The 20,679-nt window shown below is 35.7% G+C and overlaps 1 long non-coding RNA gene across 3 annotated transcripts in view; it reads left to right on the top strand.

The window, feature by feature from the left end:
- LOC149136066 (uncharacterized) overlaps window positions 1-20,679 on the top strand; it is a 238,785-nt gene that overhangs the window by 119,010 nt on the left and 99,096 nt on the right. The window lies entirely within an intron of this gene.

The following is a 20,679-nucleotide window of genomic DNA, read 5'->3' as shown; positions in this document are numbered from 1 at the left end:
CCCATCATCTTCTGCTACTTTGCTCTCTCCCCACCATTTTTTCTTTTTCTTTCTTTTCTTTTCTTGGCTTTCTACTTTCTTGATTCTTTGTATTTAAATGTTCTAATGAAATAAAAATTATTTATTAAGAGTAACAAATGCAATGCAGCTGGTTTAGATTTGACTTTTGTTAAGCAGCTATTTTCCAAAATTCATGTCACCCGGGTTAATGAGTATCTTTGATTTTGAAATATGAAGCAATTATGCCTGGAATAAGTAAATATCTATTCATTACGGATCTATTGTAGTTTTCATGTGCCATATGTTGCTTCAGACTGTCTTGTTTGATGTACAAATGGAATACTAGTGTTCAGATGGATACAGGAAACAAAGGAATAAGAAATGTCACATTGTCATTAACAATTGATTTAGTTATTCTAGAAGATTTTAGTTGTTAAGGATGAATCAGACTTGTGGTCAAAGGTATTTCAGCTGTGGCATGGTTAAGATGTTCACTTTGCAATTATGTGGTTTTGAGTTCAGTCTCACTGTGCTGCATCTTGGGCAAGTGTCTTCTACTACAGCCCTGGGCTGACCAATGTTTTGTGAGTGAATTAGTTAAGCAGAAAATGTGTGGAAGCATATCATGTGTGTGTGTTTGTGTTTGTTTACGTTCTTGTAACTTAGTGGTTAGGTAAAACAGACTGATAGAATATGAAACAGACTTTAAAAATATTAAGTCTTGGCATTCATTTGTTTGACTAAACCCTCCAGGGGGGTGCCCCAGCATAGCTGCAGTCCAGTGATTGAAACAAGTAAAAGTAAAATATCTAGGACCACACTATCCAATGCATTCTTAGTTTTTTTTTTTTTTTTCTTGCTTTTTAAAGTAAAGCATAATTTTGAAGATGATTTGACAACTGGCTCCATAAAAGCTGGCTTATTTTCTCACAGAACGCTTTTGCTTTCTTACATTGTAACTGAGAAGTCAAGTCAGTATGGCATGACATATTATTCTACAGACTATTTTCATTGTAAGTTTAATCACAGGAGGAGAGCAGTTCCCAGGACATTTACAGTCTTTACAAGACTAGTGATATTGATGAGGCTCTGGAGGGAAATCCAGGGAGTTAAAAACTGGGAAGGAAGGATTTGGAAAAGTGTTTAGAACAGTGTCTGGGAGTGAGACAACACTATGAGAGTAGTGGGAGCAGGAGGCAGTTAGACCAGGTATCCTTAGGTAGAAAGAGTACTTTAGAGAAACAGGAACCATTGTAAATAGTGACAGAAGAAACAACACATCTATCAATTTGTGCATGGTAGTGTATTGGCAAGTGAAATCTTGCCAATCAGTCAAATGATGTCTTTTAGGTGTGGTCTAGGATGAGTGTTACCAGAAGATAACAATACAAGAAGTACGTAAAGTGACTCAACTGGATATTGAACTTACATTACTAGCTAGCATGCTGATAGCTGATAACCATTGACTACTCTGCAGTACTTTCACAAGATTTAGATAATTGAATTCATTCCTATGAGCTGTACAGTGGTCAAATGGATATGCTATCAGCTTCTTAACTTGTGGGTTGCGACTTCATATTTTTTTACAGTTCTTTTTGTGTAACCCTGATCTAGCTAGACATATGATCAAAGGCTTTCTAACCATAACCAACCTTTTTTGATTTTTGTTTTTGTTTTTTGTCAGACATAATGTATCTAAAACTATCTGATATATACTTCCTTTTTCAAAATATGGTTTCATTTGGGGGAGATTTCTTCATTTGTTGATACAGCTGTATGACTGAGCAGGGCATGTCATTCTGTTACCTTTGACCTGAAAAGGCAATTAATGCAATCGTTTTTCAGTAATATCAGAAATAGTTCAGCAAAGTAATTGTTGCAGCATTTAACATACCAAACTTTTATCAAGGTGCAATTTTCTTTATACTGTATCCACTATAAGCTCAATTCAAATTAAGCAGACATTAATAGAGCTGCTGCTGCCTCTATTGTTACTGTTGTTGTTATTACTATTGTCAGAGTTATCATTGTTTTCATTGTCAGCAACAATCCTCTCATTATTAGAAATGTGTCTACCTACAGATGGATGGCTGCGTCTGGTGGTTCTAATGTAGTATAGACTATTGTACATCAACTATTACATGTGGTTCACCATCAGAACCTAAGCCCAGATCCAATGGCAAAAGGAAACTGGCTGAGGTTCAATAATGAAGTGACTTCTCTTTCTCATTGTCTTCTTCTAGGCTCACAGAAGGAATTAAACTCAGTACAACAAGCTAACAAAATATTAATTAATTCTACAATGTTACCACTGCTAACAGTAGTGTGTTATTCTTAACCAAGTAATGTCTATTCACTACTAGGTGGACTTGGTTATTTGACAGTTAAATGTCTGTAACTTGCATTATTTCAGTTTTTTTTGTTTTTTTGTTTTTTTCAGTTTAGATTGTTGCTCCTTCTAGAGATCTCCATTTTTATCATCAGCATAGCATACATTGTTTAATGATGGTTTTATTTGAATGGATTTGCAAAATAACCTTTCCCATCCTTGTCAGTTATTCAGGAAGCGAACCCATAACCTTCTTTGCACACCCTCTTTTCACCTGCTTTTCAGTATTATCCATGAATTTATTACTGACTGAAGTAACAATTTCATTTGTCCAATTAATTATGTGAGAAATTTCACCAATTCACTTGTGAGAATAGGTTATTGTGAAATTTCTGAATCTTATCTTAATTTATCTTTTAAAAAGATTTAGTCCAAATAGAAAGAACAAGTAGAGGAAGGAAATTGAGGAGTCTTTAATCCCTCCTGCAGGCAACTTTTCTTGTATCAGTAGCACAATAAGATGCACCCTGTTCACACTGTAAAGTGGCTGATAGGAAGAGCACTCAACTGTGTTGGTCAGTTTTCGCCATTGTTGTATGTGCCAGATGATAAGGGGCAATTCATAGTGAGACCCATCCAACTCATGTCACATAAATAAGAACAAATAAATACAAGTTTGATAAGTCTGTTCTATGACAAGAAGTCTCCATCAGTGATGAGCACTGTTGATTTCAAGGAGTGGGTAACAGGAAATTATGATGTTCATGGTTCAGTACATTATGGGAATAAATGAAATAGTTACAATATTTCAAACATGGTTTATACACTGAGTTTGTTGGCACTTTAACAGATATTAAGGCATTTGTCATATCATCATGCACAATGCTATTTTTATGGCATATATGCCCTGCACTCAGTAAGTATAATGACTTTGTACCTTTTACTCAGTCCTTATAACCTGCGGCACCAGTTAATGTATAACATTAGTTCATTGTGTACTTGTCTTATAGTGAATACTGTAGAATAAGAGATAATGCTCTTTGAAAACTGAACCTGTGATCTGGTTTAGATTTGAATTTTGTTAAGCTGCTAATAGCTTTTAGAAAGATAGCAATGTCACAATCCCAACCTTCCTCTCTTTTGAAGCTAACAGGGTTAATGACTATCTTTGATCAATAAAGATGAAGCAATTGTGCCTAGAATAATAAATATTTATCCCTCATGGTTTAATGTACTTTCCATATGTTGCCATTCCTCTACTATCTTGTTTGTACAAGGATTTAATCTTAGGCTTCTTTAGTTTCAGTTTATCTTCTGTACCAACTCAATTAACTTTCAATTCTGATATTTTCTAGATTAATTCCTAAGAAAATATTCACCACATAACTGATGAAACATATTCCAATTTCATATGTGATTCTCACAAAAATATATTAATTTTCATGCCTCTTTGTTCTTTACCAATACTGCTATCTTCGTTTCACCTAAATCTATAATTTAGTTGAGTACAATTTTATTTGGCTTTACTTATTTCTAAATCTCTATGACAGCTACATAAGTAGACACAGCCTTCTATATATTGCTCTTAGTTTCATAAAGCAGTATATATTCAATATTCTCTTTATCAGCTTTCTAAATTTTAGTGCTCACAATTTAACTGAATGCTTCTGAACAATATTAATATCTAAATGGAAATGGATGGAAAGTTATATATATGTGCAAAAAAGAAGAAATCTCTCTTTCCTCTTTAAATCAAGATCTGGAGATTTTATTTGTGTTCATTTAAAATACATTAATATCAATATCTAGTTTTGTATATTACTATTCCAGTATAACCTTTCTATTTCCCTTTGATGTTTCCCTAAGAAATTGTTCTTTTTCACAAGAATATCTGATACTTATTTTGTTATATTTAACTCTTCCTTTGCCTTTTCATATTTCCTAAACTTCCAAATTTCAACCAAGAATGGAATATTTCTTTACAATACTAATGAATATTAACACAACTCAGTTTAGATTTTCTCAACAGAATGTCACCCAAAGGATTGGAAGTTTCTGGCTATTGTCAGTGTTTTGATGCATTTATGGCTAAGTCTCTTGACTCTTGGTAGTTCAGTTCACTAGACTACAAATATATGCCTTGAGTTGGTACAACTCACTGCTGGGAGAACTAGTGTCACTGTATTATTGACTGGTTTTTCATTAGCTTATAATATTGTATTCTACTGTCTACAAAGATAAATTACTCTAGATACTCACTAAAGTAATAATCTAATATATTCACTTACGGGGGTTGGCCAGAATGTTCATAAGTTGACTGTGATACTCTCATGGAATTTGACCAAATGAGGTTATTTTTCAGCATAGTCCTCCTTGCAATCCATACACTTATTCCATTGATGTTGTACTATTTGGACCCCATTGGTGAAGAAGCTTTCTTCCTGTTGGTTAAAAAAGTTAGTAGCAGATATGACATCATTATCACTGTGACACTGGTTCCCAGCCAGACGATGGTCAGATGGGGCTAAATCAGGAAAATAGGGAGGGTAATCAACCAGTTCAAAGCCACAGTCATGCACAGCAGCCACTGAAACCAAGGACTTATGTGTTGAATCATTGTCCTGTTGAAACAAGACCCCTTTCATAAATTTCCCTGGGTGTTTGGTCATGATAGTCTTTCATAACTGCCTCAGGAAGCTGGCATAGTATTCTCCATTGATGATGCAGACCTTATGAAGATAGTCAATAAACACAATGTTTTTTTGCATCTCAAAAAAAACTGAGGCTGTCACTTTCCTTGCAAATGAAACGACCTTGGCCTTCTTTGGAGTAGGTGAGGAGGATTGTTTCTACTGCATCAATTGTCTCTGTCTTTGGCTCAAAGTAATGAAGCCCTCACTCATCCTGGGTTAGGAAACACTCAAGTAAACCAGCTGGATCTGCCTGAAGCAATGTCAAATTTTCCTGTGATATGATAAGCCTGGTGCACTCTTGATCAGGTGTCAGAAGACGAGGCACCCACAGAGCAGAAGCCTTCAAGACTCTCCCTTCCCCTCCTGCCCATTTTGCATTGTTGATAAAGCTAGAGTGTCATCTCCTGATGTATCAACCATGTCAGCATGAATGTCGTTAGATCTGAGCCCTTTTCCTGAAGGTACTTGATAACACCAAGATGTCAAATGTTATCTATTTCCAAGTTACACAGTCAGACTCTCAAGTCACTTACCTTGAGTCTGTTGTTCATTTTAAAAATAACAATTATCAACATGACAATACAGAATCATCAAATTTTATCAATCAACAAGAGTCCATTTGCACAAGTTATTCAAGAACAAAGGCAACAAGCTAACAAACCAGCAAATGTTGTTGGCAATACATGCTGTTTGGAACAGGTCACAATCATAATTCTGGAAGCTATAAGACTGAATGTCAAGAGATTGAAAAACTGAAAATTTGGAATATTGAAAGATGGATTACTGAATATCATAATACCAATAGATCAAAACTCTGAATTAAGTCACAGGAAAATATAAGCAAAACAGTTTTTAAAGACATTTATTCATAGTTTTAAAAGGGTATGTATTTGGGTGTGTATTAAAATATATTTATTTACTTTAAAAGAAAGACTGAATGTCAATAGGATTTTTCCCTGTCAAAGACACACTCCAGCCCAAACCATCACAGATAAGGGTTTTTGAGTGAGGTGAATATTTCTGGCATCCTCTGGACATGACTGAACGTTTTCTGCAAGGACCCTGTCATTTTGGCTGCTGTGAGCTTCTTCAACAGTAAACAACTTCTTGTCTGCAAAGTGCACATTGTCCAAGCCATGAGTATTGAGCTGCTCAAGCAGTGCATGACTTCTTGTAAGTCTCTTTCCCTTCGAAGAAGTTGTTAGGCTGTGAACGTTTTGGCATTTCAATGAAGTAAGTCAAGTCCCAAGTTGCTTTTGACAACTTACCTCAATGATTCTCTTGAGACTCCCAGCTCAGCAGCCATCTTTCTCATGGAGTGCCTTGGATTTCTGTGAACTCTGAAATTGATGATTTTCTGGAGCCTGGAAGTCCCGACTGACCTGGAACATTCTGTTCTCGCTCAATCTTGAACTCCTCCAGTGTCCCTGAATCAATTAATTTTTCAGCCAGTTGAGAAGATTCAAACTTCCTGATGGTGACTTACCAGTTTGATGTAGATCAACTATAGCAGATCATTCATGTTTGATTCTGATTTTGGACAAAATTATATCTCTTAGCTTAAAGGTGAGTTCAGAACCTGAAAGAAGACAAAAAAAATCTTTAAAACAATATAAAATAATGATAAAATTACCACTTTTTTATGTTAAACTAAGAACCTCAAAAACTGTAACAGAACTTTTGTGTGACCTTGTAGAATACATCCATTCTTTAAATTCTCTCGGCATTGAATAAAATACTAACACATATTCTAATATTTCATTGCTTGTATACCTACATTAAACTTGGAATAATCAAAATTTCTCTGTTTAGGCTAGTTTCAGCACTAAATTCACTTTAATTCTAATAACCTCTCTGATCATTTACTTATAACTGTCAACTAATTTGCAATAGAAACTATTATCAGTTAAAATTTTTATATAAATATGTTTGCAAACAACAAATGTTTGCATGAAGAAATGATTATAATCCTAACAATACAAAGAAAGATAAGCAGTGTATGAGACTAATTTTTATGTTTTCAAAATTCAGTATTTTGAAACTTGGTCTTTTGATTGCTAGTTAATGTTTGAAAATAATCAATAATAAGAAAATTCAAAGAATGGAAGTATTTTATATGCGAACTAATTACTTATGTGATTATGTGTTCTTTAGCATCATATTTCTTCCTGCATTACATGTGTTTTTTAAATAAATGTTTTAATGATTTCCTAATAAACCCCCTTTTAAAAATATGAATACCATTTTTCTTATTTTTACCTAAAATATTTCAAAAGAAAGCTAAAGGAGATAACTCAAATGAACCAGTAACATGTATTTAGATAATTCAGATAGGTGGAAATGTATTGAATGACATATGCAAAATATTCTTAATGAATTGAAATTTGATGCTTAGATTGTTGATGTTGTTGCAGATTCTTCATCACTTAAATATACACCCACGTTTTGTCAAATTCAGTGCTATGTGACTTTCTCAATACAGCTACTACCAAATTTTGTATCTCATATTTTCTCTTAATGTTGGTGAGAGTTTGTTGGAGTTGTTTTTGTTTCATTACTTCTTCAAAGCCATGTTATTACTGACTCATAATACTACACATAAACTCTCTATTCTTCACTGTCCTTTGGTTACTACTCTAGAAATACATAATTCTGCATAATTTAATTCTTTATCAGTCAATATTACTGTCAGCTTGAAGTCAGCAATCAATGAGTTGTTATGGTTTTACATATTGATGCGTTTTGAATATTATTGGAAAACACTCCTTTTTCTCTTTGTTTTGTTTTTTTATTTTCACATGTAGTTGTTGCTTGTTGATATCATATAGCAAAGACATATGCTAATATTGTATATGTTGCTTGTGTCAGTACTTACTATCTTTACTAAACAAAGATTACATTGAGACTGTTTTTCAGACTGTTTTCCTCATCTTGTTTTTTTTTTGTTTTTGTTTTTTTGTGGTTTTCATCTTGTGACATGTTGTTCATTTCAATTCCTATTTTCTGATGTAGTGTTTTTGGTGGTATTTCTGCTCTGAATTAGGCTTTGCATCTGAAACCTTTATTTTTTCCTGCTGTCTTCTTTTCTGAGTAGTTAAAAGTTTTGTCATATTATTGTTCCAAAAGACAGTAATATTTCTAATTTAACATACTTTTGACTTAATCATTTGTCTTCTACATCAGGTCCTAAATGGATAATATTTATTCAGAGATGAGTTTATCATAGAAATACTCATCTCCAAAAGTATAAAGATTATTCTATTTGTTAACTGTGTCAATGTTATACCATTTAATTGTAGATGTATTAACTGAAATTAATTGCAATGTTACACAATTTATCTAATGAGTATGTTTCTATGGTAATCAAATGTTATCTGATTCTATGGTAATCAAATGTTATCTGATTCATACTTCTATCCTAGCTTCATGTTCATTCTTCCTGCTCACATTTTCCCTCCATATATTGTCATCTTGTAATAAATTTAACCTAACCACCAACTGTATCACTATCACTCAATTTTTTCTGTCCTTCAGTATTGAAGGGCCTGAAAAAATGAAAGGACTAAGGACACTGCTTAAGTTCCTCTACCTCATGTTAAACATCATCATCATCATCGTTTAACGTCCGCTTTCCATGCTAGCATGGGTTGGACGATTTGACTGAGGACTGGTGAAACCGGATGGCAACACCAGGCTCCAATCTAATTTGGCAGAGTTTCTACAGCTGGATGCCCTTCCTAACGCCAACCACTCAGAGAGTGTAGTGGGTGCTTTTACGTGTCACCCGCACGAAAACGGCCACGCTCGAAATGGTGTCTTTTATGTGCCACCCGCGCAAGTCAGTCCAGGGGCACTGGCAACGATCTCGCTCGAAAATCCTACGGGAGCCAGTCAGGCGGTACTGGCAACGGCCACGCTCAAAATGGTGCATCTCATGTGCCACCCGCACAAGAACCAGTCCAGGGGCACTGGCAACGATCTTACTTGGCTTGCCGGGTCTTCTCACGCACAGCACATTTCCAAAGGTCTCGGTCAGTAGTCATCGCCTCGGTGAGGCCCAATGTACGAAGGTCTTGCCTCACCACCTCAGCCCAGGTCTTCCTGGGCCTACCTCTTCCACGGGTTCCCTCAACTGTTAAAAAATGAAAATTAATGTCCAGAAAATTGTCACAGTTGTTGCTCTTGATTGTGTATCAAAAGATTTAACAAGTTGATTTGGTTGAAGTGAAACCAATATCTGACATAAGAATACAACATAGTTTAATATTTTAAGTTACCAAATAAAGTACATTTATCGTAGGATCCAGCTTCTAAAGCTGAATATTACCTAGTTTCATACACCTCACATAAGACAGGTTAAGTGAAATGTCTGTACTGAGTGACTCTTATCCTTAAAGATCTGATGAAAGCAACAATCTCCTTTGCTTGTCTTTTAAATTTTAAACACTTCCTAGAAGGAGTATTTTTATTCTACTAATTTATTCAGTTGCTTGTTTTAAATTTCAGATATGCCCAAGAGGGCATATCTTCCTCTGACACCTACTTCCTCTCTTCACTCCTATCTACCTTCTCTTTTCATTGATACCTCCTCCATCCACACACCCCTACACATCCCACTGCCACACACCCCACACCCTCACCCCACCCCACATCCTCAGCTCACACCCACATCCCACCATCACATCCCTACACCACCACACCACATCACACCACCCCACACCACATCACACCACCCCACACCACATCACACCACCCCACACCACTCCACACACACTAGCACTGACCACTTCCCAGCACCCACACCACACACCATCGTCTGCACACCTACACACCATCATCTGCACACCCCCACACATGCACACATCCACACATCAAAGTCACTAGCCCCTATCCACATGTACACACACACACACACACTCACATAGACACATGCACATGCACCTTCGTTTTGGGATCATCAGTACTTTATTATCTCCTCTTCTTCCTAGCTCTCCTCTCAAACTATCTTTTCCCAACCAGTTGCCATGATTGACTGCTAAATCCACAAGTTTTTTATTTTCTCTCTGTTTATTTCCTCATATTCTTTTCTGTTGAAGAGCGTAAAAGACTTTCTTACTTTCCCAAGCATCAAACTAATACACCTGCTTGTTGTTCATACACCTGTCTTTGTCTTTTGTTTTTCTGTAAATTTCAACTAAATATATATATATATTTCAACTATATAGATAGATAGATAGATAGATAGACAGACAGACAGATTTACTTTTGCCAGCTAAGAAGAATATGCTTCACCGAGGAAGTGCAACAAGACTGAAATATGTTAATGTCACTTGTTAGCTTTAAAAATTAGATTCACTCAAATTTCATTGTCTGCACCGACCAAATATTTCAACCAATGATATTGTTGAAATTATTCCTCTGATTATTTTTTAGATTTTAAAAACTCCTCCAGGAAGGTTTTATCTGTCAATTGTTTTCTATTTACTATATTACATGTGTGAAACCCTATCATTTGAATATTATAGTGATGTTAGTGCCACTATACTTCTCAAAGGTATTATAAATATTACAACTGTTTTATTCTGAATATCAACTGGTGTTACTTTTAGATAAGAACTGCCATATTTCTCATTGTTAGTACAGTAATAACCATATCATAAACTATGTAGTGGTCTGTATATCTTTAGATTCTATTACAGTACACTACTGTGACTACTCATTTTTGCAACTCTACACATTATGTAACTTATGTGCTGACAACAATGTGTAAGTAATTTTTTTTTATGCTGGTTCATCTATTGTACTTAAGGCACAACTCTTCTTCTCCATATCATTCTGGTATTATGTTTCGCAACCTTCATCTGATGAGCCAGCAAAGGATGTCATGTTAATAATGGTGCTTAACTTCATCAATATTACAATTAAAGATCTACCTCTTCAAACCTAATGCCACCTTAAATTGAAGACATCACATTTCAAGGTCTAAATGTTTGAAAATCACACACACACACACACACACACACAGACACACACACACACACAAACAAACAAACAAAAATCAAAACCGGATATCTTTTATCATTTACTTGTTTCAGTCATTAGAGATTATACTCTGTCACACAGACACATACTACATGCTTGTATATAAATAACTTTCCCTGATTCCTTGCTCTTTGTCATATTTTATTCTTGTAGTCATGATTTAGATGAGAATATCTTTCATCTTATTCTGTTCACTCCACTAAAACATTACAACTTAAAGACAAGGTTGATATTCACTCAATATTTTGGTCATTTTTTAGAACAATCAAAACAGTTAAAACCTACAACATGATACCTTCCCTCATTTGAAATTATCATATTATTTACCATACATTTGAAAAAAATATTGTGCATGTTATTTTTAGATATGTTTTAATGTTTTTATTGTAATTGTAAGAATTCTTACTCCATTTTTATCTAACAAGTTCTATTACCAACTTTCTATAATTGAACATTTTTAATTAAATAAAGATAATTATAGTACATTTCTACTGGAGTTTCTTTTCATCTGAATTCCATATTTTCATTGCTCTCAAATATATATTGACCCAAAGTAAAAGAAGGCATGCAACAACAATGCATAATATGATGACAAAAAGCAAATAAAGATTAATTTACTAATATAGTTAGATTGTATTGAATTCATGCAGATTGATTTTCTTTCTCTCTTTATTTTTAAAGAGAACAGTCTACATGAAAATTTACCTGCTTCAAATATAAAAGAGAAGAAATTGTATATAATTGCAAGTTGTATTGTTATTGTTGGTCTTTCTTTCTTTTTTTTTTTTTTCTTATAAGCATTTAATCTTAAATACCTTACCATCTGCAGGAGATAAAGGATTACCTGCTGAACTTCATTAGAACATAATTTTTACAGATTAAAATTCTTAACATCAGAAATTGTTTCTATTTCAGGTATATCTAAAAACATGGGCAAGTGAACTGAAATTAATTGCAAGCATAATTTACATTTGTTTCCATAAAACTCTTTGCTCATTTAAGTTCTGATCAAATGCTACCTCACTGTACACCAAATCTTCACACACAAACTTATCTGAAAAAAATTTCTAGTGCTTTGTTGCTCATGCATCTAAAGTCACAAGGTAATGGAAACTATAAACAAAAATGATACTCATTTTTACTGTCTTCAATCATTTTACTTCTTAATATATTGTTCCGCAAATTCTTTATTGTCTTTGTAAAATGAAACTAAAAATAACATGCACAAAATGAAAATGGAACAGTTCTGATTTGAATATGGAAGTCTGACCCTGTTTGACACATTTTCCTGCTCATATCATGCATGTTGTGACTGCTTGCTGGACCTGTTACCTGCCATAGATTTAATGAAAAGATAACTGTGACAAAGCCACAACATTACTTTCCAACAGGCTGTGAACAACACAGCTGAAATCATCACATTTAAGAAAATTACTAGGCTTTATATACTTATTCTTCATTTATGTACTTATTCTTCATACATGCTGTAGTGGCTGCATGGTAAGAAGCTTGCTTCACAATCACATGGTTCTGGGTTCAGTCACACTGCATGGTACCTTGGGCGAGTGTCTTCTACTATAGCCTCAGGCTGATCAAAGCCTTGTGAGTGGATTTGGTAGACAGAAACTGTAAGAAGCATCGTTGTCGTCATTATCATCATCATCATCATCATCATCATCATTATCATCATTATCATCATCATTGTTTAACGTCTGTTTTCCATGCTGGCTTGAGTTGGACAGTTCAACTGGGGTCTGGGAAGCCAGGAGGCTGCACCTATCTCCAATCTGATCTGGCAGTGTTTCTATGGCTGGAAGCCCTTCCTAATGCCAACCACTGAGAAATGTAGTGGGTGCTTTTTACGTGCCACTGGCACAGGAGCCAGAGGGGGCTGGCATTGACCAGACTCGGATGGTGCTTTTACATGCCACCAGCATGGGAGCCAGTCAAGGTGGCACTAGCATTGGCCACGTTTAGATGGAGCTTTTTACGATCCACTGGTACAGGAGCCACTTGAGGTGAGGGAGTTAGCATCGACCATGTTCGGAGGGTATTTTTTATGTGTCACCGGCACGGGGAGCCAGACAGGCAGTGCTGGCATCAGCCACAACTACAATTTCCATTTGATTGTGGTTTGATTTGATTTTGATGTTGATGTACTTGACTCAGTAGGTCTCCTCAAGCACGGCATGTCACCTTATGATCCAAAGGTACTTTTTTTAAGGGCTGGTCATGCAACACTGGTGTAGGCTACACTTTATTTGCTGATCTCACTTTATTTGCTGATCTCACTTTATTTGCTGGATCTTCTCAGTCACAGCATATCTCCAGAGGTCTCAGTCTTTCGTTGTTGCCTCTGTGAGGCCCAACATTCGAAGGTTATGCTTCACCACCTCATCCCATGTCTTCTTGGATCTCCCTCCACCATGGGTTCCTTCCACTGTTTGGGAGTGGCACTTCTTCACACAGCTCTCCTCATCCATCCATAGTACATGACCATACCAATGCAAACGTCTCTCTTGCATGCCACATCTGATGCTTCTTATGTCCAACATTTCTCTCAAGCCACTTACACTCTATCATGTATGCACACTGACATTACACATCCAGCAGATCATGCTAACTTCATTTCTTTCAAGCCTATGCATGTCTTCAGCAGTCATGGCCCATGTTTAACTGCTGTGAAGCACAGCAGTTCACACACATGCATCGTGCAATCAACCTTTTGCTCTGAGCGAGAGGCCCTTTGTCACCAGTAGGGGGTAGAAGCTTTCTAAACTTTTCCCAGGCTATTCTTATTCTAGTGGTAACACTCTCTGAGCATCCACCCCCACTACAGACGTGGTCACCTAGGTAGTGAAAGCTATCAACTACTTCTAGTTTCTTCTCCTAGCATGTGATGGAATCAGTGGTGTTTACTGCCCCTGGGCATCTGCCATACCCAAAAGCTATCATCTTGCTTAATCTTCCTTTGATGTTGCTGCACCTCTTAAGCATCCATAGCTTACACTGGGTACATCTTATGGAGTTTCTACCTACATCTTTTCTACAGATTGAGCAGGGTCATCTACCTGAAGGGGTGTGTGATGTGTTCACCTTCCCCTACTTACTAGGACTTTGGTTTTTGCTAGGTTGACTCTAAGGCCCTTCAATTCTAATTTTTGCTTCCACACCTGAAATTTCTTCTCTAGTTCTGGTAGTGATTCTGCTATGAGGGCCGGGTCATCAGCATAGAGGAGCTCCCAGGGGCAGCCTTTCTTGAATTCCTCTGTTATTGCCTAGAGGACTATGATGAATAAGAGGGGGCTGAGGACTGATCCTTGGTGGACCCCTACTTCTACCTGGAAATCTTCACTATACTCATTGCCAACCCTAACCTTACTAACGGCATCTCTGTATAGGGCCTGTACAGCCCTTATTAACTATATTTGTCAATCCCTAGTTTCCACATCGCCCAAAGGCTTTCTCCAAGTCCACCAAAGCCAAGTATAGGGGTTTATCTTTGGCTAGGTATTTCTCCTGCAGTTGCCATACCAGGAATATAGCATAAGTGGTGCTTCTACCCTGTACAAAACTGAACTGCATCTCGTCTAAGCAGACTCTCTCCCTAATTAGTTAGGCTATGACCCTCCCCGTGACTTTCATCACCTGATCCAGCAGTTTGATACCCCTGTAGTTAGTTCTATCTAAAGCATCACCTTTACCCTTGTAGCAGTTGACTATGGTGCTACTACACCACTCATTAGGTATGACTCCATCATGAACTACCTGGTTTACAATACGGGTGACTAGGCCATAACCCACACCACCAGATATTTTAAGCATCTCAGCAGTGATTCCTGATGGGCCGGGGGCTTTTCCTGGCTTCATACCTTTAATTGCTTTATCTACCAGGGTGCTGTCTATTTGGATAGATGGTCCCTCTACTAGGTCAACATTTGGCAAGCTCTCCTCCTCCCATTCATTCTCCACATTCAGCAGCCTTTCATAATGGCTTCTCCAAGCCTCTTTCTTTTTAGAATCATTAAAAGCAAGTGCACCATCATCCACGTGGACACATTTCTTGTATGTATGTATATATATATATATATATATATATATATATTTGTTCATAGAAAAACATGTAATTGTTACCAATATAGCAAGAGATTTCACCGCAAAAAAAGTCTAAAGTAGACTCCTTAAGGATCGTTCTCCTTGGTTATATATCCAAAGTTTTAACTTTAAAAGAGAGTTTTGATGCTAATATCCATTATTATTGAAATTTATTCCTATGTCAACATTTCTGTATAAGGCTATATTTGACTGTCAAATTTAAGTCAAACATATAATTTGCCTTACACATCTTCAGGGAAATAAATTTAAGAACAAACAAAAAACAAAAAAATCAAGAACAAGAGGTAAATACCAAGACATCTCTGAGTTCCGTCCATATTCAAATTTGTCGTTAAATGACTTGTTATTGTGAAGAGGAGAGCAGCTCTAACATTGTTCTTTTTCAAGCCTTCTTAGCCCTGGTAAATTGGAGCAGGTAGAGTTAATGCATTTAATGTCCAGTTTGAATACTTACTGTTGTTAATTACACTAGAGAACTGCTCCCACTTATTCCAGGTCTTACTCTGCCCCATAAGAAAAAAAAAATGTCTGCTGCCTGATTTGTAGTCAACATTCTCCAACTACTTTTTCATTTTCTATGCCTGTTTTTCTACTCCTCATAACAACAATTTCTGCTCCATTCAGCATGCTGTTTATATACTAGCTAAACCTTATGATTACATTCATTTATTCCTTTTCTGTTATTATACACAAGATTCTGTCTTTTTATTCTTTTACTAGTTTCATTCATTAGGCTGCAGTTATGCTGGGGTAACCACTTTAAAGGGTTTTAATCAGTCATTTTAATGCCAAAATTCAGTTGTTCTTTTTTTGTATTGTTTTTTTTCTGGTACTTATTTTAGCAATTTCTATTTATTGCACCATTAAGTTATGGAACACAAATGTGCATTATTTTTTGTTTTCAAGCTGTATCAAATCTAAAGAGAAACATAGAAAGATATCACACATTTGTTTAAAAAAGCTGGCACTCTGTTGATAAGGGTTCCAGTTGATCCAGTCAACAGAACAGCCTGCTCGTGAAATTAACATGCAAGTTATGCTTAACCCTAACATTGTTCTCTGGGAGATTCAATGTGACACAGAATGTGACAAGGCTGGCTCTTTGAAGTACAGGTACTACACATTTTTGATAGCTGAGTGGACTGGAGCAATATGAACTAAAGTGTCTTGCTCAAAGACACAATATGCCATTGGGAATCGAACTCACAACCTTACAATGATAAGCTAAATACCCTAATAGCTGAGCCACATACCTTCACACACACAAGCACACACACACAAACTCACACACACAAACTCACACACATATATAACTGGCTTCCACAACATTTCCATCTTCCAATTCCACCCAAAGGCATTGGTCGACTTGAGACTGGAAGACACTTGCTCAAGATATCATGACTGAACCCGAAACCTTGTGGTGTGACCTAAACTTCACAGTTACATAGTTACCTGTGTCTATATGCTAGACATTTTTTCCAATCATTCCTCTCCAGAGACATAACAACTGAACTTTATGTTTCCACTCAATCAGTAAAGTGTAAAAACTTTCAAGCAAATAAAGGAACTGCTATATAGCTAGTCAAAGTGCAAGAAATAGCAGCCATATCTCCCCCAGATCATATCCTACTATTTTAAAATAGTCAGTAGCTAAAATTACATTGGATAAAGTTGTCCTAGATACAGTCTGTTCAAAAAAAATAAAGACACGCTATTCATAGCTGGGACACTTCTTATCATAGATCTGCTCAGTCATAGATGACCTGGGGCTAAACAACAATTCAAATGAGACATTAACTGCATTTACCCCACTTACTCCTATTCCTCAGATAAAGAAAGCTTGAAAAAGAAATTAGTGCTGCCCTCCTATTGTCAACTAACAAATAATAATAAAAATAATAATTAAATCAATAATTATTTGGTTGCACCGTTATTCAATACTTTCACTGAAATGAGACCTGAAGGTCAACAAAATTATTTGTTAACACTTGATAGAAATAGGCATTATATAAACTGCTTTATTCTGGAAATTTCCACCAAATCTATTGCCACACGTTTATTGCTTCTCTATTGATTTTATCCAATAATTGTTTCTATAGAAACAAAACCACTTTTGACAAACCTACATGGAAATGTTTCCCCACAGTACATAATGTTTATTGAACCAGAGTAGAAATGTGAAAAACAAAATATGAGATGCTCTTCACGCTTTTCTCTACAACAATAGAATCTAACACTACATTTCTGTGTGAAAGAGACACATATTGGTAGAAATAAATTCAATACTACACCTTTGAATATTTCCATCTTTTCATTCCACACACACACACTCACACACACAATTTTAATACATCCGGTTCTACATTAGAATGAATCCATAAGTAATAAAACATAATCATTTTAAAAAATAAACACAAATGAGATCAAATTTCATACAAAATATGAATTTTTCTTTTAAATTTTACTGGAAAGAATGTGTAGGCAGAAACTTCCTCACCAATTTGACAACTTATCCTAGAATGTCATTATTTATATTTTACTATAATGGAGTTTGCATGTGGCCAGAAAACTGTTGCTGCTGCTACAACTACTACTGCTGCTGTTTGTATATCAAGTATGTGTGGGTGGACAGTGATGCAGAAAATTTCTACTACAACTAATGCTAATCCTCAAATGTATCAATCTGGCTAAAGTATTTTGTAATTGCTGTTATTTTTCCTGATTTTAATTCCTGGCTGAAGCCATTTCATTTCACTTACATTAGAAAATGCAATAGCATCACATCTTCCCATTTGCTTCCTCAAAATGATTAAAGTTTATTTTTTATTCCTACTGTTCCTAAACAATATATTCACAGGTTTGAATGTCAGTAACTTACTTAACTAAATAACTTCACTTTGTAGGAAAAATAAGATTATCTATCAGTTTTTTGTAAAGAGGAATATCAAAACAGATCATGATCATATGACAACACTAAGTAAAAAATGTTAGATTGCAATATGATTTTATTGATATGATTCTTAATTCCCTATTTTAGTTTATTGTAGATGTAACAATAAAAAAAGTTTCAACTTCACTATTTATTAGTGTATTCTCCTAAATCCTTGTATACTGTCAAGAGATTTTTCCCTTGCAGTACATGAAATCATTAATAAATTAACATAATATATTAGTTGTTTACCTCATTATAATGTAACAACACAAGACAGAAATTATTTCTCATTTAAAAATAATGTCTTTTATTCCAAACTTATTTCAGGAAAATGCATTTGAGGAAAATTTGAATTAAATAGTAAAAAGACAGTAACATAAAGATATTTTGAACAAGGATATTTTATAGAAGAAATGATGAAAGGAGAAATTACCAAAGTCTGCTCATAAATATTTGCTCAGTATTTAAGCCTATTTGACTCATGATTTTGTGTTAGACACTTATGCAGTCACACAGTTTCAGTGACTTATATATCTTATACAAGTGAAAGAAAGTCAAATATCACATTTCTGTATTTTTTTTCAATAAGAATTTATAGCTAGAAATAAATATACATCAATTGCTGATTGGCCCTATTGATTTTATGGGATCGGAAATAAGTGAAGTGAAATTATTCCAACTTGAAATCAAAAGCAGGTGTCCAGTAGTTTAGTTACTTCATTTTCCATAGCAGCTTAGTCAAGCTTATGCTAATATTTCTTTCTTTTTCTCACTATCTTATAACGATTGAGAATTTGCTGGTTGATGAATATATATATGCGGTTGTGAGTGTGTACATATTCAGTTTTGTCAGTAACTAAGAATCTAGTGTAGATAACAATTTCATCAAATTCCCTAACATATTCAGCACAGAATCTGTGTCTCTATTTTTTTTCTTTTTCTTTTTTTTTTAGTGTATTTATGTTTCTTTGATAGTGTCAGGTTAGAATTATTGGTTATGTGCTGCAGATATGTCATTCAGCTTCTGACTGCTCAACCACAGCTGTGTGCTTTTAATGTTTCAGTTTGGTTTATTTATTCTTTGTAGCTACTTATCACACAGACATTTATTTCTCTTTTCACACCTCAATTTTTGTTGGATATTTCTCTTTGCATCACAGTTTTGCCTTTGCTGTGTTTTAATGATTTGTTTGTTTTTCCCCTCTTTTACCTATCTCAGTTTTTAGTACCACCTCTAGTTCTGCTCTTTAAATCATACTTCTTTCTTTTTTTTTTTGTAAATGTAATAGGGCCTCTTTTTTTAATGTATTTGTGTCATTTAATGTGGTCACTGTTTTTTTTACCTTTGAGATATATATCCATTCCATTTATGATAACTTTTTTAATACCTACTTTCTACTTTCACTGTTGCTGCAACCAAAGTGTCTTTGTATGTATGTATGTATATATATATATATATATATATATATATATATATATATATGTGCCCCTGGACTGGCTCATGTGTGGGCGACACATGAAATCTTTCGAGCGAGATCGTTGCCGGTGCCCCTAGACTGGCTCTTGTGCTGGTGACACATGAAATTTCTTAGAGCGAGATCGTTGCCGGTGCCCCTGAACTGGCTCTTGTGTGGGGTTGTTGTGGGATTTTCAAGTGGGATCGTTGCTGGTGCCCCTGGGCTGGCTCTTGTGCGGGTGACACATGAGGTTTCTTGAGCGAGATGAGCGTGGCCGTTGCCAGTACCGCCTGACTGGCCTTCGTGTGGGTGACACATAAAAGCACCCTCTACACTCTCTGAGTGGTTGGCGTTAGGAAGGGCGTCCGGCTGTGGAAACACTACCAAGTCGGATTGGAGCCTGGTGTAGCCATCTGGTTTCACCAGTCCTCAGTCGAATCGTCCAACCCATGCTAGCATGGAAAGCGGACGTTAAACGACGACGACAATACGTACAGACATATATATATATATATATATACCGCCTGACTGGCCTTTGTAGGGTTTTCGAGCGAGATTGTTGCCAGTGCCCCTGGACTCGCTCTTGTGCGGGTGGCACATAAAAGACACCATTTCGAGCGTGGCCGTTTTCGTGCGGGTGACACGTAAAAGCACCCACTACACTCTCTGAGTGGTTGGCGTTAGGAAGGGCCTCCAGCAGTAGAAACTCTGCCAAATTAGATTGGAGCCAGGTGTTGCCATCCGGTTTCACCAGTCCTCAGTCAAATCGTCCAACCCATGCTAGCATGGAAAGTGGACGTTAAACGATGATGATGATGATGATGATGATGATGATATATAGTGATTGTGGTGGTGTATCTAGTGAGGCTATTGTTACTTGTCTAAATTATCTGGGTATTTTTAATTTATTTACTTTTCTAAGAGTGACTTTAGGGTTTCAGTGAATGCATAAAGTTCTGAAATTCATAGAAACATAACTTAATATTATACTGTTTCTTGTTTTATCAACATCTAAAATATATTTACTATATGTTCATTTAAAATGATCATGGATTTTATTTGAAATGTTACTGGAGACATCATTCAACCAACTAACCAATATCTATATAT

The sequence above is a fragment of the Octopus bimaculoides genome, chromosome 4 (assembly GCF_046866305.1).
Source record: "Octopus bimaculoides isolate indiv1 chromosome 4, ASM4686630v1, whole genome shotgun sequence".
Classification (NCBI taxonomy): domain Eukaryota; kingdom Metazoa; phylum Mollusca; class Cephalopoda; order Octopoda; family Octopodidae; genus Octopus; species Octopus bimaculoides.
This window is presented reverse-complemented; position numbering and strand designations above follow the sequence as displayed.